Raw genomic sequence first — 19897 nt, 5'->3', positions numbered from 1 at the left:
GGGCTGTTCAATTTCAGTCCTTGGGGTACAATGTCTATCTTTTTGCACTTGGATAGAAATATGATGTCTGTCTGGATCTGTGCAAGTTTTTTCATATGGTTGATGGATTTCCATTCCAAACGGCTAAATGTAGTGCCTTGCATGTAGAATAGTAATAGAGATGTAGCCATGTTAATCTGGTCTTAAGACCTATCATTTAAATCTTTGTGGCTTTTTACCTACTTTCAGTACTTCAATCCTGTGGCGGAAGAATGCATAGGAACTAACTATTTATACTGATTCCTTCCAAGATTATAACTATCTCTATTCAGCTACTGTTATCATGTGCGGGTGAGCATATAACAGACGGTAAGGAATTGCAACTTAAAAATAAATGATATGGCTGTTTTCCAAAATGACCTATCAGAAGGGATTCAGAGGAGAACAGTAAAAAGTCACCCCAGGAATTCTGTAAATCACAGAACTGGAAACATTGTCATTATAACTACATAATCCAAAAGTATCTGCCATTAGATATTACATTTCTCTTAAGAGGTGGCATGTTTCTTTCTTTATGATAACTTGTTAGAAAGATTTTAACCAAGACTATAGAGCTGAACATATATCTAGGTGTGGACAAAAATATATATTAATGTTGTGGTTTACTTACATTGAGAATCATAGAATCATAGAATACAAGGACTGGAAGGGACCTTGAGAGGCCATCGAGTCCAGACCCCTGCCCTCATGGCAGGACCAAATACTGCCTAGACCATCCCTGATAGACATTTATCTAACCTACTCTTACATATCTCCAAAGGTGGAGATTCCACAACCTCCCTGGGCAATTTATTCCAGTGTTTGACTACCTTGACAGGTAGGAACTTTTTCCTAATGTCCAACCTAAACCTCCCTTGCTGTAGTTTAAGCCCATTGCTTCTTGTTCTATCCTCAGAGGCCAAGATGAACAAATTTTCTCCCTCCTCCTTATAACACCCTTTTAGATACCTGAAAACTGCTATCATGTCCCCAATCAATCTTCTCTTTCTAAACTAAACAAACCCAATTCTTTCAGCCTTCCTTCATAGGTCATATTCTCTAGACCTTTAATCATTCTTGTTGCTCTTCTCTGGACCCTATCCAATTTCTCTACATCCTTCTTGAAATGCGGTGCCCAGAACTGGACACAATACTCCAACTGAGGCCTAACCAGCGGAGAGTAGAGCGGAAGAATGACTTCTCGTGTCTTGCTCACAACACACCTGTTAATGAATCCCAGAATCATGTTTGCTTTCTTTGCAGCAGCATCACACTGCTCACTCATATTCAACTTGTGGTCCACTATAACCCCTAGATCCCTTTCTGCCGTACTCCTTCCTAGACAGTCGCTTCCCATTCTGTATGTGTGAAACTGATTGTTCCTTCCTAAGTGGAGCACTTTGCATTTGTCTTTATTAAACGTCATCCTGTTTACCTTAGACAATTTCTCCAATTTGTCCAGATCATTTTGAATTATGACCCTATCCTCCAGAGCAGTCACAACCCCTCCCAGCTTGGTATCATCTGCAAACTTAATAAGCGTACTTTCTATGCCAATATCTAAATCATTGATGAAGATATTGAACCCAGCCAGTCCCAAAACAGACCCCTGAGGAACCCCACTTGTTATACCTTACCAGCAGGATTGTGAACCATTAATAACTATTCTCTGAGTATGGTTATCCAGCCAATTATGCACCCACCTTATAGTAGCCCCATCTAAGTTGTATTTGCCTAGTTTATTGATAATAATATCATGCTAGACCATATCAAATGCCTTATTAAAGTCTAGGTATACCACATCCACCACTTCTCCCTTATGCACAAGACTCATTATCCTATTAAAGAAAGCTATCAGATTGGTTTGACATGAATGCCATGGTCTCTGGCATTTCTCCTCAAGTATTTCCTTCAAATGACTGGGTCAACGCAGTAAGTTGTGCCTGGCCACTGAATTGGATCTATCGTATTTTATATTCAGCAGCTCTTTCATGGTACTAAAAATGAATGCTTAATTTTGTAGTCACTTCCTCAATGTCTGAGTAAAAGTATTTTTTTTTAATTTGGATGCTGTTCCAAATCTAGTCTGTGCTTCATTGTTGAGGCCCTTTATTTCCGTGTGCATAAGTGTGTGTGCTTCTCTGTGCTCCCAAGTGATGTTCCTGAAAATGAGATAACATTATATGGCCTCTGGGTTGATAAAGCAATACATACTATAGCCCTCTTTTAAAATCATTAGTTAAAACTATTATTGATATAACTGACCATTAGAACTTTTTATTCATTAATTAATGTAAATTCCTGGCAGCTGGAGAGAGAAAGGGGGTGGGGAGGGTCTTTAGTCCATGAGAGAAGTAAAGAGGTTGCACAGGTTTAATCACTGAGCCGAGAGTTAGATCACTCCTGTGTCTAATCCTGAAAGAAACAGTGGCATTACAACTGAAATGTGTTAAGCATGTTAACTAGCTTTTCAGCCTTGACTTGGAATGTGTATGCATAGAAACTTTGTGAGGATCCTTCAGGGGTTATAGTTAAAATGTCTCAGTAGGTGTTTGTTTTCATGATGATGATTAGATTTTAATTAGCATAGGAACAGTCAAACTCCTGGAGTCCTGATTACATTCCAGCTTGGACCCTTGCTGATATTCATAATAATAATATATCAACAGAAAACTGAATTCATACCGAAAATAAAAATGCATTCTTTCCTGCAAAAAATGCACTTTTTCTTGTAAAACTCTTCGGCTAAGACAGGATCAGTGGGCTGTGCTTATGATTTAGCAGAAAAGGTTCCCTGCACATCCCCATCTAGTGTGTACTTCAGTTAATAGAACACCTGCTACATTGACCATTATTCTTTGGAACCATAGTGTGACCCAGAAGAATCCTTGCCCCAGAAAAATCTACCTGCATGGATCCACTTGGAGATTTGAGACCTTAGTTAGAATCCTGCACCATTGTCACAGGAGAGAAGTAAGGTTTTCTTCATCCATTTGCTCCAGTATGACATCCTTGCAACAGAGGTCACTTCACCTGTAGCTGAAATGGAACCACCTCTGGAAGGAAATGTGTCAGCTACTTAAGGGTTCATCTAGACTATGCTAAAGTGTTAAAAGAGGATATGCATATCTCCTCAAAGAATGAGGTTTATGCCACTTTTGAAAAAGGGGGGTTTGCTGGAAAAAACACATCCAGAGTACTTTCACTTTCGAAAGCTCCACTTTCGAAAGTGAGATCGGAAGGAGATATGCAAGTTCCCACAGAATTAGCATATCCTCTTTCGACACTTTAGCGTAGTCTAGATGAGCCCTAAGAGAACACAGTGATACCATTGCACAGAGGAACAACTGTGTAGGACAGGACATAAATAAGAATACCATATCTAACCGAAACTCCAAGCAAAATTTAAATAAGCAGAATATACTATCTTCAGATTTTGGCCAGGACCAATGAAAATAGCTGTGAGAACTTAAAAAATCTTGGCTTATCAAGATTTCACTTTACCATGTCAGATGGGACATTCAAAAAATTAAAGTAATTTAGGAATTTCTTCTGACTGTCAAAGGGACTCGTGCTCCTAAATCACCTAGGCTCTTCTAAAAAATCACATCCATGATCTCAAACACAGCATTTCTAACTGTACTGAGCTATCTGGTATCACACTGGGGCATCTGGCAAGCACTAACCCAGAATCATCAGCATCACTTCTTATGGGCTCTGGCTGGGCATTGCTTAGTGCATGTGGTTCCTGGACAGCAATGAAATGAGGCCGAGGCAGGCTCCCTCCCTAGCCCTGCACCATTCCCCAAAATGGCCAGAAAGCTCCCTCCATTCCAAGTCCTGTTGTGCCTGAATGTGGGGTACAGGGATGAGAGGAGGAAGACACCCTGACATCAGCAACCTACAGAGCAAGCAGGAAAGCTCCAGGGAGGCAGTTCCAAGATAGAGGTCAGGAGCAGTATGGCAGAGGGGAGGAGAGTCAGCTGAAGTGCTGATGCTTGGTAGCCTCCCAGACAAATCAGTCAGAGTCTGCAAGAGCTACCTATAGATCCTGATCTACCAGTTGGTGGCTACTGAGCTAGAGGACTGCTTTCATTTTCAGTAGAGTAGATTTGAGATTCGTGGTATAGGCAGGACAAAGGAAGTTGGCACATGGGATTGTAAGATATATTTTGGAGGAGTCCCAAGATCTGAGTTAGAGGAGGAAATAGGTTTAAGGCATGACTTGGGCTCAAGTCATTCTGGGACTGAGTCCTGAGTTAGTACGATTTATATGGAGGTAGAAGGGGGTTAGACTTGAGCCTCAGTCTGGGTATGTCTACACTACAAAGTTAATTCGAACTAACAGACGTTAGTTCGAATTAACTTTGATAGGCGCTAGACTAGCGCTCCGCTAGTTCGAACTTAATTCGAACTAGTGGAGCGCTTAATTCGAACTAGGTAAACCTCATTTTACGAGGACTAATGCCTAGTTCGAATTAGCTAGTTCGAATTAAGGGCTGTGTAGCCACTTAATTCAAACTAGTGGGAGGCTAGCCCTCCCCAGCTTTCTCTGGTGGCCACTCTGGGCACCACCAGGGAAACTTGTCTGTCCCCCTCCCGGCCCTGGAGCGCTTAAAGGGGCATGGGCTGGCTACGGAGCCCGTGCCAGGTGAAAGCCTGCCAGCACCCAGCCAGCAGACCCTGCACCTGACACGGCTCAAGCCAGCCACCCGCTGCCACCCAGCCCTCCGCCTCTTCCCGGGACCAGGCTGGTGGCTCCCGGGAGCCTGCCCAGGTCCGCAAGAGGCGGGCGCTTGCCTGGTCTAGTGCGGAGATCGTGGACCTCATCCACGACCTCCGCACTAGGCACAGGAAAGTGGCTGTATAGGGCAGGATAGCTGCCATCCTGGCCACCCAGGAGCAGGTGTGCATGAAAATCAAGGTGGTCCACTGAGATCCCCGACCCTGAGCCCTGAGCTTAGAATGGCCGTACTGGCTCAGATCAAAGGTCCATCTAGCCCAGTAGCCTGTCTACCGACAGCGGCCAACACTAGGGACCCTGGAGGGGATGGACCGAAGACAATGACCAAGCCATTTGTCTCTTGCCATCCATCTCCAGCCTTCCACAACAGAGGCCAGGGACACCATTTCTACCCCCTGGCTAATAGCACTCCATGGACCCAACCTCCATGACTTTATCTAACTTCTCTTTAAACTCTGTTATAGCTGTAGCCTTCACAGCCTCCTGCAGCAAGGAGTTCCACGGGTGGACTATTTGCTTTGTGAAGAAGAACTTTCTGTTATTAGTTTGAAGCCTGCTACCCATTCATTTCATTTGGTGTCCTCTAGTCCTTCTATTATGGGAACTAATGAAGAACTTTTCTTTATGCACCCTTTCCACACCACTCATGCTTTTATAGACCTCTATCATATCCTCCCTCGGTCTCCTCTTTTCTAAGCTGAAAAATCCCAGTCTCTTTAGCGTCTCTTCATATGGGACCTGTTCCAAACCCCTGATCATTTTAGTTGCCCTCCCCTCTCCCACCCTCTCTCTTCCCCTCTCCCACCTCCTTTTCCCAGTCTCCCCGAGTTTTGTTCAATAAAGAGAGTTTCTATTTTTGAACACACGTGTCCTTTATTTTGTACATCAGGAAGGGAGGCTAGGGAAGGGTAAGTGGAGGTGAGGGAGGAATAGGGTACGAGCCCCCGATGGGGAGGACTGGGGTGGCTCTGCGGGCTTCTCGGGGTGGAAGCTCTCCTGAAGCTCCTTGATTGACAACCCCCGCCCCCCCCCCCGGATGTCAGCCTGCGGCAAGTGCAGCTGGGCTGATGGCCAAGTGCTGTGATGTGCCGAGTGTGGGCACTCAGGGCACTCCAAGCCAGGACTGCTTTCCAAGTGGGGAACCCCTGAGAACTGTCTGTCCGGGGTGGGGGTCGGGTCCCTTTAAGCACAGCCCTCGGCTAGCCTGAGGCAGCAGCTCCACACTCTAAATCCTAATCTGATGCCCTGCTGGCCATCCTTAATCTCATTTCAGGGTACACTCAATGTGGACATGCTAGTTCGAATTAGCAAATCGCTAATTCAAACTAATTTTTTAGTCTAGATGCACTAGTTCGAATTAGCTTAGTTCGAATTAACTAATTCGAATGAAATTAGTTCGAATTAGCGCTGTAGTGTAGACATACCCTCAGAGCCCAGCTTAGATTGCCCTGTAGATATACCCAAAGGGGCTAATAAGGAACATGAAGCTTTTTCATCATGTTACTATCATGTAGCATAAAGAACATGAACACTGTTTACCTGAAGCTCTTGCAATGTTATATAGATATGCACAAATAAAGCAGGACTATACATGCTATGACATATTTCCCAAACAAAAATGAACATTAAGGAGTTATGTTCATTAATGTTGAGAATATGTATCTATAATTTAAGAGTAAAAAACTTTACAGAGATGTTGTAAATACATCAAAACCAAGCAAGAGAAACCCAGAAGATTTAGAGTACAGATTACAATTTAAAAAAAATCAAAATATGTTGGAGTAAGAAATGCAGTAAAGGCACCTAACCAATATTATCTCTGCCCTGTAGGGTCATCATGCAACAAGTACAGGATAATGCTTAAGGCATTTTTGTCTTTACACTCCCAGAGGAGATTAAAATAATTTTAAAAGACACACTAGATTTGTTCCACATATGTTTTGTCCTCATGTTGTTTGTTGCTCCAGGGACTAGAAGAGCAGATTCACTCCTCTCTCCAGACAATAGGATCTCAGTAACTGCATAGCAAGCAAGAATCTGAAAGGGAAGGCAGAGTTGAGGAACCACATGTAAACAAGAAGCTGAACAGGAAGTAAATGCTAGAGTACTATGTGAAAAGCAGATTGTCTGGGAAGACTTTGAAGCAAGTTGTTGGCTAATTGCTTCTAACCAAGGAATAAACTAAAAAGTATATACTGTACCAGCTACTAGGCCTAACTTTCAACTGGACTTCCCTGCAAGGTATTGCTATGTATTACCACTAAGTATAATTGCTTAAGCCACTGAGCCTAAGTTTTGCAACCATTCCTCCCTGTCAACCCAAGGTTATTGCCCTTTCACATTAGCCAGGTGTCTGAGAGTTTTTTTGGAAGCCATGAAGAGTTTATGCTCATAAAACCTAATTTCTGAAGTATCTGCCTCAAAATTGTGGCACAACTCACATGCTACAGAATTTCTTCACCATTAGCACAGCACCAAGCAATTGTTGCCATGGGAATTACACTAAGCAGAGCATTTTAATAAGCAATCACCTGCATTCCGAACTTATTTGTATTTTTTAGCCTTGTGGCAAAGGAAGGCAATTAGTAGCAAAATAAAGTGAAGATAGAAAAGAAACATAACCTGAAAGTAAATATAACTGATGAGGTAGAAAGATCCACAAAGATCTACCCTAGATCTATCTCTTGAGGAAATCTCCCCTCTCAGGCTACGTCTACACTGGCATGATCTTGCACAAATACTCTTTAACGCAAGATTTCTTGTGTTAAAGTATTTGCGCAAGAGAGCGTCTACACTGGCATGTGCCTTTGAGCAAGAGATGTGCTTTTGTGCAAGAGCATCCGTGCCAGTGTAGACGCTCTCTTGCTCAAGAATGCTCCGATGGCCATTTTAGCCATCGGGCTTTCTTGCGCAAGAAATTCATGTTACCTGAACATGAACAGTTGCGCAAGAGGGCTTATTCCTGAGCGGGAGCATCATAGTTCTTGTGCAAGAAGCACTGATTTCACACATTAGAACGTCAGTGTTCTTTCGCAAGATCTCTCCGCCAGTGTAGACAGGCAGCATGTTTTTGCACAAAAGTGGCCGCTTTGGTGCAAGATTGCACCAATGTAGACACAGCCTTATTGTATAATAATACTGCACTGGATATCCTCAATGGTAAAAGTATGAGGGAGATGCTGGCAGTGAGTCTTATTTGGAATTCAGGGTTTTGAAATTCATTCCCCAGGTCTGAAATAGACATTATCTGAAGATCTTCAGTCCAAATTGCAAAACTCATTTTGTTTCCATGCATTTGCAAATCACGGCTGGAGGCCAAAGGGTCTATGAGGGTGAAGAGTAGTTGAAGGGAGAGGAAGATTTCTGTTTTTAAGTTGTCTAACTTACGGTTGAGGTTTCTATTAATTTATAGTGCTGTCTTAGGCATTATAGCGGTGTGTTTTTTAAGTTATATCAAGAGCACTTTACAGCATATGGATAGCCTCCCTTTTCAGCATTTGCATAGGTCTAAATAAATAAATCAAATGCTGTATGGTATATCTTCTAACTCCCAACGCAGGGTGTCTGAAAATAAAGAAATTGAGATCCCTTTTTATGGACGGAGTGCAGATATACAAAGGCATGACTGAGCATAATTACACTGCAGGCCCATAAGTGACAGAAAAAAATCTGTGTTTTCCCTTGCAACTCTATGCAAAGGTTCTGAGGCTGTCTCTGCATTAGTTGTGGCTCTGCACTGTTTCCTCTGCTGGAGTCAATGGTGTATATGTTTGACAGCTTTTACAAATTTGTTTGGATTGTAATAGGTAGTAGCTCCTGCTAGATGCCCTCTCTCATAATGTAGGAAAGGGAAAAGGCTCCTGACAGCACTTTCAAGTTCTCCAACAGTTCCTCCCTATTTGTCAAAATAAAATCAAGAACAACCCCTCCCACAATTTCTTTTTCCACCTTCTAAAATTAAAAAAAAAAACCCTCCTCCGATGCACTTCAGAAATTGGTCAAATAGTTGATGTCTCATACCCTATAGATCTTTGGATAGTTGAAATCCCACATCACCACCAAGTCCTGTACTTTGGATAGTTAGTTTAAAAAAAGCCTCATCCACTTCTTTTTCTTGGTATATAGTAGACATGACATAATACCTTCCTTTATTTTTTATCCCTTTTATCCTTACCCAGATACATATTAGCCTCTGGCAGAGCTCTCACAGACAAAAGAAAAATATGCCTTACATTAACAAATGTTTTGTTTGTCATCTGCTTTTTTAAGTTCCTAAAGAAAGTCATTAGCATTGCTGTAATTTGGTGATACTTTTAATGTGCTGCCACATTTTCAGGTCAACCCTAACAGTCCAGCACAGTCACCGGCTCTAGAGTCCCAGCCAGTGTTCCCTGGAAGCTGAGCAGCAGCACAACCCTGCAGCTGCTTAATGAGCTCTGCCCAACCAGGGGCTCAAGATTTACACAGGTAGCTGCCTGGATAGGAGAGCAACACTTCTTTCTCAGCAACAGCCACAGCTTCCTGCTGAAGACAGAGCAGAAAGTCTCTCCCAGCCCATAGGGACAAATCGCCTCCTTGCCAGCATAACCTACTTAACTTTCTTTGTCTCATATATTCATTCTTGCCTGGCCCATTGTTCCAATAATTATCTGAAACTCAAATGATACTTCCAACTGGGCTTACAGTGGTCATGTCTCTTCTCTAGAGAATTATGTAAAATTCCATTATAATACATAAGCTTTGAATTTTAATACAGCAAATTCTAAAGCTATTTAATCATAATTGAATGAAGTGTTTGCAGGATATTGCAGGAAATTGCCATATTTGCCACATGTACATATGATGCTTTGCTGGATTACCTTTGGTTATATGTGTGCTGTGGACTGATTCCAAAATTCCACTGTTACACTTTGGCACCAGGATCTGTTCAGAGCAGACACTGGAAGTTTCACATTTGTCACAAGCAAAAAATAAATTTAAATAAACGGTTAGTTCAGCACATCCCTTTGCTAATTATGATTTTTTTTCACTTTTTAATTTCATAATAATTAAAAGGCAGCACAGTGAATCACATAGCATTAATTTTGCACAAGCAGCCTGCATGAGGAGAAGACATTGAGGGAGACTACCAAAACAGGAATGATGACTCTGAATCTGTATTGTGGAATTTGAAATTAATTGTAAATGCAAATGCAAAACATTTAAAATAGTATCATTTAACATTAGACTCGGAGTTCTGCAAGTCCACAGAATTCCCCCACATCCTAACCAATATTGTCAGTGTTTCAATGGTATTATCACTCCATTACACTACATTTACCTCTCTCATATCCCTAAACAGCTGCATGTAGCGCTGCCATTACATCCCACCTCAAATTGCCCACTGCCTCAACATTTCTCATCCTTCCCAACTCCTATTGAACAACTGAAGTCTCATACACCAAATGCTACTCTCATAGGTACATTTTGAAACAGACATCAAGAAATGCTACAGGAAAAATACAGTCTCCTCCCTTGCCTTTCCCCCCTGCAGGATTGAAGCTTTCTCACTCCAGATTTCACCTTTATGACATGGCGACCCGGGGACAAGGGTATGGAAGTTGATAATCAGAATAGGTTCCCTGCCAGGCAAGAGAACAGGACATGCTGCCAACATGCTAGAAGAGAATATGTTATTGCAGAATTTTCAAAGAGAAAGATTTTACATAAATCTGAACAGGAGCAAATTTTCACTCTGTATTCAGATCCAAACTGTGCAAATAACATCTCTCTGAAGTCACAGGCATGGAAATTGCATGTTAGTTCCACACGATGGGAAATAATTGGATTATTATAGTACAGCACTGTGCACATCAGCTATTTGTTTTATTCTATCAATGGAAATTCAGATCAGTGTTGTTGAGAATGTATGTGCATTTCAAAGAGAATTAAAAATATTTTAATTATCAAATGGATTTAACTACTTATGTGTTTTATCAACAAATTCATGATTCATTCTGTAATTTCCCCCCAAAAAATAATGTTAACATTCTTTGATAACTATCTTCTTTTAATATTTAATAATTATTTGCATTTACAATCTGGGATCATATTTCTTCATGTGGTATAATCAATAAAGGAAAATGGATAGTAGAAGAGCTTTCAAACCACCCAATGGCATCTGTTCTGGAATCAAAACCATTGATCAATTATTAGAAATTTTTCATTAGTTTAATCTGTTTGAATATTATTTGTAAATTTTTATATTAAAATGAGATAAACTGTTGTGCAGTTTAATTGCTAAGGAGATCTCTGGATGTATAAATGGAAATACTAAGTAGGTTGAGAGAGGTTATATTACAGAGAAAGGCAACAAAATTATTAGGGTTTTCGAACACTTTCTGTATGAGGATGGATTAAAAAGTCTGGGACTATTCAATTTAGAAAAGAGACAACTAAGGGAGAATATGACAGAAATCTGTAAAACCATGAGTAGTATGAAATGGGTGAACAGGGAAATGTAATTTACTCATTCACATAACAAAAGAACAAAGAGTAACTCAATGAAATTAATAGAAAGCAGGTTGAAAATGAATATAAGGATGCACTTCTTCAGACAATGCACAGTTAACCTGTGGAATACATTTCAAGGGAATGTCATGAATGCCAAAAGTACAATTAAGTTAAAAAAATAATTAAATGAGTTCATGGAGGATGGGTCCATCAACGACTATCAGTCAAGATGATCAGTGATGCAACCCCATACTTTGTTGTCCCTAAAGTTGTAACTCTCAGCAGTATGAGAGGGTGAATGTTTCAGTAATTGCCCTGTTTTGTACATTCCCTAAGAGGTGAGTTGGTCACAGTTTTTAAGGAGTATTTCACAAGGGGCACTGTACTGTACTGCTACTGTAGGCACTTTTGGGCACACTGTAGCCTAGTGGAATTCACAACGCTGAGGCTGTGTCTAGACTACACAGTTCTTCCAGAAAAATATATGCAAATTGTGAACTGCAATTTGTGTACCTTTTTCCGCTTCTTTTTTTGATAGAGGCTTTTCTGACATTTGGCCCATCTACACTGGGCCAATTGTTGGGAAAAAAAACTTTTCAGAACATCCCTTCTTCCTTGTAAAACAAGGTTTACAGGGATGCTGAAAGAATGCGTCTGCGCTTCCAAAACAAATTTTGGAAGAGCAGACACATTCTTGGACGTGGCATAGTTTTTCTGGGATACCTCTGGTATCCCAGAAAAACTCTGCAGTCTAGATATACCCTGAGTTAAGCTTCCAGGCTCCCAATAGAATTCATGGGGAGAATTAGGCACATAAGAATATGATTCACAAAGCCAACATACTACACGAAGAGTCACCCAAACACATCAATAGGATTAAGAAATCTTCCGCAAAAACTTCTTGCACAAAAGCACGTCCCCACTTCAAAGGGCATCACAAAAGCAAAGTGCTTTTATGCAAGAGAGCCACCACATTGTATGGATGCTCTTGCACAAGAAAGCTCTGATTGCAATTAACAGAATGAGCCTTTTTCTGATAGGCTCTTTTTGTGCAAGAAACCCCTGTTGAGTATCTACACACACCTTTTTGTGCAAGAACTCTTGTGCAAAAAGAAGTTATGCCTCATAGAAAGAGGCATACCTACACCGCAAAACCTCCTCTGTTCTGCTATTTTACTGCAAATTTTCTTGCACAAAAACATGCTTGAGGTGTGGACGCTCCATGGGTTTTTGCGCAAAAACCCTGTAATGTAGACATAGCCCAAAATAAGGCACCTATCTTCACTTGGGATTCACAGCCCGAGCCCGCTCCTATAGTTAGGCATGTTGGCAGTTTTTCAGAGAAACTAAGGCAGTGCTCTTTCAATCCTTTCTGTGGACGCAGTTCCATTCTGCACTCATAAATTCAACATGCTTTAGGCCACAGATAGAATGTCACTGAAAGTGATTCTATAGCCCCAGGTCAAGGTACTCTGCTATGAGATACAGGTACCAGTCCATGTAATTCTAAGGTGCTCAGTTACCATGCAGGAAACAATTTTGCCCCATCTATAATTGCAGGTAAATTATTTTTGATTATGCTATTTGGGGGAAAGGCTCCATGGTTGGTAACTATTGTTAGTGAAGGTTTAACTTCCCAGAGTAGATAGGTGTTTCTATACTTGATGTAGAGAATATGTGACAGTCAGTTTTGAAACTAAGTTTGAATTTCTGAGAACTAAGTCTGAAACTAAGTATATGAGTTTGCCTGATTATTCTATTCAGATAAACACATTGTTAGAACATAAGAACATAAGAATGGCCGTACTGGGTCAGACCAAAGGGCCATCTAGCTCAGTAGCTTGTCTGCCGACAGTGGCCAACACCAGGTTTCCCGGAGGGAGTGAACCGAAGACAATGATCAAGCGATTTGTCTTGTTGCATGTTATATATTAAAATAGAGTCAGAGAGAGGTTGTAGTATTTGTATTGTTATATTAGTTGAAAGGCATAGGTTACTCTAACTATGGCAGGTCTGATAAGCTATTCCTGCTGGTTGGAAAAAAGGTGGATGAAACATATCTACTAAACCAACTCTGATCATTGCCTAGATTCAGTGCAAAGTTAATCTAATGACAATTTTGAAAAGCAAATTTTCAGCACATGGCCATAATGGAAAATGATGATGTTTATGTATATAAGAGAGATGAATCTGGTTAACTGGGGTTAAATATGGCCACATATTACATAAGAATATAAGAACAGACGTACTGTGTCAGACCAAAGGTCCATCTAGCCCAGTATCCTGTCTACCAACAATGGCCAGCACCAGGTGCCCCAGAGAGGGTGGACCGAAGACAACGATCAAGCGATTTGTCTCCTGCCATCCCTCTCCAGCCTCTGACAAACAGAGGCCAAGGACACCATTTTATCCCCTGGCTAATAGCCTTTTATGGACCTAACCTCCATGAAATTATCTAGCTTCTCTTTAAACTCTAGTATAGTCCTAGCCTTCACAGCCTCCTCTGGCAAGGAGTTCCACAGGTTGACTACATGCTGTGTGAAGAAGAACTTTCTTTTATTAGTTTTAAACCTGCTACCCATTAATTTCATTTGGTGTCCTCTAGTTCTTTTATTTAGGGAACTAATAAATAACTTTTCTTTATTTTCCCTCTCCACACCACTCATGATTTTATATACCTCTATCATATCCCCCCCTCAGTCTCCTCTTTTCTAAACTGAAAAGTCCCAGTCGCTTTAACCTCTCCTCATATGGGACCCATTCCAAACCCCTAATCATTTTTGTTGCCCTTTTCTGAACCCTTTCCAAGGCCAAAATATCTTTTTTGAGGTGAGGAGACCACATCTATACACAGTATTCAAGATGTGGGCGTACCATAGTTTTATACAGGGGCAGTAAGATATTCTGGGTCTTATTTTCTATCCCTTTCCTAATAATTCCTAGCATCCTATTTGCCTTTTTGACCGCCGCTGCACACTGTGGTGAAGTTTTCAGAGAACTGTCCACAATAACGCCAAGATCTCTTTCCTGATTTGTCGTAGCCAAATTAGCCCCCATCATACTGTACGTATAGTTAGGGTTATTTTTCCTGATGTGCATTACTTTACACTTATCCACATTAAATTTCATTTGCCATTTTGTTGCCCAATCACTCAGTTTGGTGAGATCTTCATGGAGTCCCTCACAGTCTGCTTCTGTCTTGACTATCCTAAACAGTTTTGTATCATCTGCAAACTTTACTACCTCACTACTTACCCCTTTCTCCAGATCATTTATGAATAAGCTGAAAAGGATTGGTCCCAGGACTGACCCTTTGGGAACACCACTAGTTACCTCTCTCCAATCTGAAAATTTACCATTTATTCCTACCCTTTGTTTCCTGTCTTTTAACTAGTTCTCAATCCAAGAAAGGACCTTCCCTCTTATCCCATGGCCATGTAATTTACACAAGAGCCTTTGGTGAGGGACCTTGTCAAAGGCTTTCTGAAAATCCAAGTATACTATATCTACTGGATCCCCCTCGTCCGCATGTTTGTTAACCCCTTCAAAGAACTCTAACAGATTAGTAAGACAGGATTTCCCTTTACAGAAGCCATGTTGACTTTTGTCCAACAAATTATGTTCTTCTACATGCTTCACAATTTTATTCTTTACTATTGTTTCGACTAATTTGTCCGGTACTGAAGTTAGACTTACCGGTCTGTAATTGCCAGGATCACCTCTAGAGCCCTTTTTAAATATTGGTGTCACGTTGGCTACCTTTCAGTCATTAGGTACGGAAGCCGATTTAAAGGATAGGTTACAAACCACAGATAATAGTTCAGCAATTTCCCATTTGAGTTTTTGGCCTCCAGGACATCTCTCCTACCCTTCCCTATGTCATTGGTACCTACATGTACCACGACCACCGGCTCCTCCCCAGCACTACACATAAGTCTATCTAGATGCCTCGAGAGATCCGCAACCTTCACACCAGGCAGGCAAGTGACCATACGGTTCTCCCGATCATCACAAACCCAAATATCTATGTTTCTAATGATCGAATCACCCACTACTAACACCTGCCTCTTCCTAACTGGCATTCCCTCCCCCTCAGAGGTATCCTCAGTGCGAGAGGATACCGCAACATCCTCTGGGACGAGGGTCCCAACTATGGGATGGTTTCCCTCTGCTCCCATTGAATGCTCTGTTCCCTTGAGACTTTCATCCTCCTTAAGAGCACTGGGGCTCTCAGACTGGAGGTGGGACAGTACTACAGTGTCCCAGAAAGTCTCATCAGCATAGCTCTCTACCTCCCTTAGCTCCTCCAGTTCAGCCACTCTGGCCTCCAAAGCCCGAACTCGGTCTCTGAGGGTCAGGAGATCCTTGCAACGGGTGCACACATATGCCACCTGCCCACAGGGCAGGTAATCATACATGTTACACTCGACACAATAAACAGGATAGCCCCCACTCTGCTGCTGGGCGTCTAATGAATAAGTTTAAGTATAAACTGGGATTCTTTTTAAACCTCTGGAATATAGATTATTCTAAGAGTTAAGTTTTAAAGAAGGTCAGAAGTCACTAGTGCCTTCTAACCTCCCCCTCTAACCTCCCTCTTCAAACTCCCTGTTAGCTGTTCCTGTTCACAAGCTCCCTGGTCGCTGAGTCACAGGCTTATATAGCTCTGGTAGCCCCTCCCCCTGACTGAGGTTCAGCCAATTAACAAAGGCTTCTAGATTTCAAACCTTTTAGAAGCTCCTTCAAACAAACAAACAAACACAAGCTCAGCACACTGCAAATAACTCCCCCACACACAAACACACGCTCCAGACAGCCACTTACCACAAGGGTCCTGTTTTTACTCCTCTTTTACCTGGAGAACTCCCTCTCCAAACTCTCCTGTTAGCTGTTCCTGTTCGCATAACAGGAAAGAACACACAGAAATGATAATCCAAGGTTCCTTTCTAGCCAACAAGCTTTCAGTTTATTAGTTGACTAAATAGGACAATGAAGCCACCACATTTTACACATCAAGCTGTTCTACTTTCAATTTTCTGTAGTGTTACTGGCATTAATCAGCTGTCCTGTTAAAATCACCTGGGAAAACAAATTAAATAGTAGTTAAATGTACAATTTATATATCACACAACTTGTGCCATGGCCAGTTCTGCCACATTCTCATTAGGCTGTATTTAAGGGAAGAATTATCCTATTATTTTTACATTTTCTATCTAATATATAACTAAATTACTGCCTGTTTCTGAACATGTAGTTCTAGCAGCGAGTAAAGATCTCTGTACAATACTTTTTTCTAGCTATACAATATTTTTGTTGATCTAGAGAGCTTCTTTTAGTATGGCAATTTTTTTTCTGCACTTTCATTTTTTGTTTAGCTTCTTGGCATGAGCAATTGAGATTTTTCCAATGCCAGGATCACACATACCAGACTAACCTGTTGTTAAAAGTCAAGAAATGAGGGTGTCTACTGTGGGAGCTAGAAAGGGATTTAGTTAAATTATTTAAAAAACAGAGAGGCCTGAAATTCAAATAAAGTCATGTAATTTGTTATCCTGAGTTCAAAAACATTCACACTGGGAAAACTGGAGGGCGGTGATAAAACTGACCATGCTCTGTAGGATTCACCTGCCAGCTAACAGTGATGTGTTGAATTGCCCTCCAGCAGCACCAAGCTTACCTGGATGTACCAATCTACCAGTCATTATCAAAAAACATCTGCTATCAAAAAGATCTTCAATACCTTGTGTGTCTCTCTTGTATCTGATATCACCAATATTATCTAATGCACATTAATATATATAATGTTCCTGGATGAGATCATTTCTATAGAGGGTGTAGAGCATTATCAGTAGGTTAATATGGCAATGTTGATTTCTTGATCCCCAGTCACTTTCTTCTTTCCACTTCCTTCTTGTGCCTGTTTGTAGGCTCTGCCTAAAGACTTAGTTAGCCTTTCTGCCCACCCCCACTCATAAATAAGGCACAGCTCTGCTGAGTCAGCTTCATTCTCCCTTGCTTGATTGGAGCTGCTGTGAACAGAGTGCTAACTCAGCCTTTCTTGCCTAGCATTCTATCACACATGCATCTGTATATGAAACTTTGTATAGCACCAGCTGTGAGGTATGTACTGTATTTTTAGTATGTTGACTTTAAATAATAGAACACAAGCAGAATTTCTAAAACCTCTCATACAGCTTTGGCAACTTGTGAGCAGTTGTTTGGACTCTGGATCATGCAACAGGGTTTGTACAGATGCCTCATCGTGACTTTCTAAAAATGCAACAACTGATTGAACACTGCAATCTGCAACCTCCTTCATGCTGATAGTTAAGGCTATGATTTTGTTCTAGGTATTTTTAATAAAAGAGATAGACAGGTCATGGGCAGTAAACAAAAAATCACGGTCTGTGACCTGTCCATAACTTTTACTATAGATAACCTTGACTAAATTTTGTGGCAGCTGTTGCTGAGAGGTACCATAGCTGCGGGGAGCACCTTGAGGTCTGCAGCTGTGGGGAGGCATGCACCCAAGGGTCCACTGCTGGAAGAGTTTCCTGAAAGAGTTGCTCCTTGAGGTGGTGCTCTCAGGTTGGGTGTTGGTGGGTGGTACCAGGACCAGCGGCTACAGCACATTCTCTGGCCACTTCAGGGATAGTTCTCAGGACCCTCCAGAAACCACGGCCAGGAACCATCAAGAGTCACCTGAGCAGCAGTTGCTCCAGCTGCCCTGGGATCACTGCTCAGGTGGTCGCTGGGGACAGTCCCACCAGGATCTATTGGGGTGGTCCCTAGGGTCAGTTGCCCAGGGCCATGTGGCAATAATTAGTGCAACTGACTTTGACCTGCTCCACAGTATCCAGAATAGCTGGCAGCAGGGAACTGCTTCAGAGGTGGACAGTGTTGCTGAACCTGGGCAGCTGGCCTCTAAGCCAGATGCTTTGTCAGCCCCAGGGTCAATCACACTGGTCTCTGCAGAGGTCACGAATCTGTGATTTCCAAAAACTTTCTCCATGATAAACATTGAGTCCTACTGAGAGTCACTTCTTACTCCATTTTTCCTCCTTACTCAGGATCAAACCATACTCTGTATTGTCAGTGTGAAAAGAAAGAGAGCTCAGGGAATATTTTTTTTATACCTACAAACTCTCTCAGCAGCAGGATAGGCTAAAGTTCTAACTTCAATACTAATAGGGTATTTGATTTAAGTACCCATCACCTCACCATGTCCAGAAGGGTATGTGGCCTCACATCTTTGGGCTGCAGTCATTTCCTAGGCTCCTCCGCACATATACTGTGTTTCTCAATTTAAGTAAGTGGGACGGAGACAAAAGGGTTTCTATTCTGCCACAAAAGGGTTAATCTGAAATTAAGATCTTCAAAATCTAAAATCCCAGGCTCTTGTGACCTCTCATCACAAACTAGATGCAAACAAGAAAAAGGTAAAATTCTTTGAATAAACAATTGCCTCTCCTTTAATTTAAACTATGCTGATACTGTACTAGGAACTATATTTTCCATTACATATGAATATCAAGGCCTTGATTTTGTTAAGTGGCTTCTATTTTTTGTGGGGTGAGTCTTTTAATAATTTCTCCCACAATTTAGTATCCACAAAGTAATATGGACACAAAAGCTAGAATTTAGAAATCTAAGTATACTACATGACTACACTACATGACTGTACATGACACTGGAAAATTGATTAATGGTATCTAACTATCCGGGAAAGAGGAATAATTCTGCCCACCCCATCTCAGACCCCATCAACATAGCTGCTTTGTCCCTGCTCACCTTGGGTATGTCTAGACTACATCCCTCTGTCACCTGAGGGATGCAAATTAGACATACCGAAATTGCTAATGAAGCGGGGATTTAAATATCCCACGCATCATTAGAATAAAAATGACCACCGCTTTTTGCCGACGCGACAATTTGCTTGCAAAAAGTGGCAGTCTAGATGGGGATCGGTCAACAAGGAAAGCCTTTTCTGACTGATCCCGTAAACCTCGTTGCATGAGGCATAAGGGACAACCCCTTGAAGTCAGGTTTGGAAGGAAAAGGGACAATGCCATGAATACATCATCCCTATCTTTCATGCTGAGGAAAATGAACTTGAGTTGGGTACTCACTTCCTACAGAATCAGAAAGAGATGATGTGGTTCAATCTTTATCACATTTTATGCTGCAAGAGGGAACAGCATTTTATTCTGTCCCACAAGTCACAACGGAATTTCTTAATGACTGTGTGTTCCATTTGCAGAATCTTGCGGACGCATGATCCAGAGAGAATACAAGTTGACTTTCAGACTCCAGGCTGAGATTGAAGCAATGGTGATTAGAAAAAAATCTATTAGCATGTAAGCTGTGCGAATTTGAGCTGAAAGTCATTGAGTGACAATGAACAAAGAACCACACTATGTCATGTTTTCAGATTCTCTTCTCAGAGCACATTCAGAAAAATATGGTGCAGTCTTGGTGGATAAAAACTCTCATCCTGACCTCAGTGGGTGATCAGTTGATGTCCTAAAGAAGGAAATATTGATTATTGTTTTTTAATTAATGCTCAGTTGTGAGTCCTATAAAGATTCTCTTAATTTTACATAAAAATCATATATAATATACTGCAAAAATGAATTTCACGGG

General features: G+C 41.4%; 1 long non-coding RNA gene across 2 annotated transcripts in view; it reads right to left on the bottom strand.

Annotated features, from left to right (window-relative positions):
• Positions 1-19521, bottom strand: part of LOC142827836 (uncharacterized) — a 30467-nt gene extending 10946 nt beyond the window's left edge. Inside the window, exons 1-4 of one of the 2 annotated variants that reach the window (XR_012902603.2) lie at positions 19384-19521; positions 16079-16333; positions 9622-9701; positions 5507-6799 (exon numbers count right to left, since the gene is read on the bottom strand). This is a non-coding gene — a long non-coding RNA (uncharacterized LOC142827836). Of the gene's footprint in view, positions 1-5506; positions 6800-9621; positions 9702-16078; positions 16334-19383 lie in introns of those variants that run through there. The other variant, XR_012902604.2, reaches the window with a different exon arrangement.
• Positions 19522-19897: the final 376 nt, after the last annotated feature.

Source organism: Pelodiscus sinensis, chromosome 3, assembly GCF_052426305.1.
Source record: "Pelodiscus sinensis isolate ZL-2025 chromosome 3, ASM5242630v1, whole genome shotgun sequence".
NCBI classification, from domain to species: Eukaryota; Metazoa; Chordata; order Testudines; family Trionychidae; genus Pelodiscus; species Pelodiscus sinensis.
The sequence above is the reverse complement of the archived record's forward strand: the minus strand, read 5'-3'. Positions and strand labels throughout refer to the sequence as shown.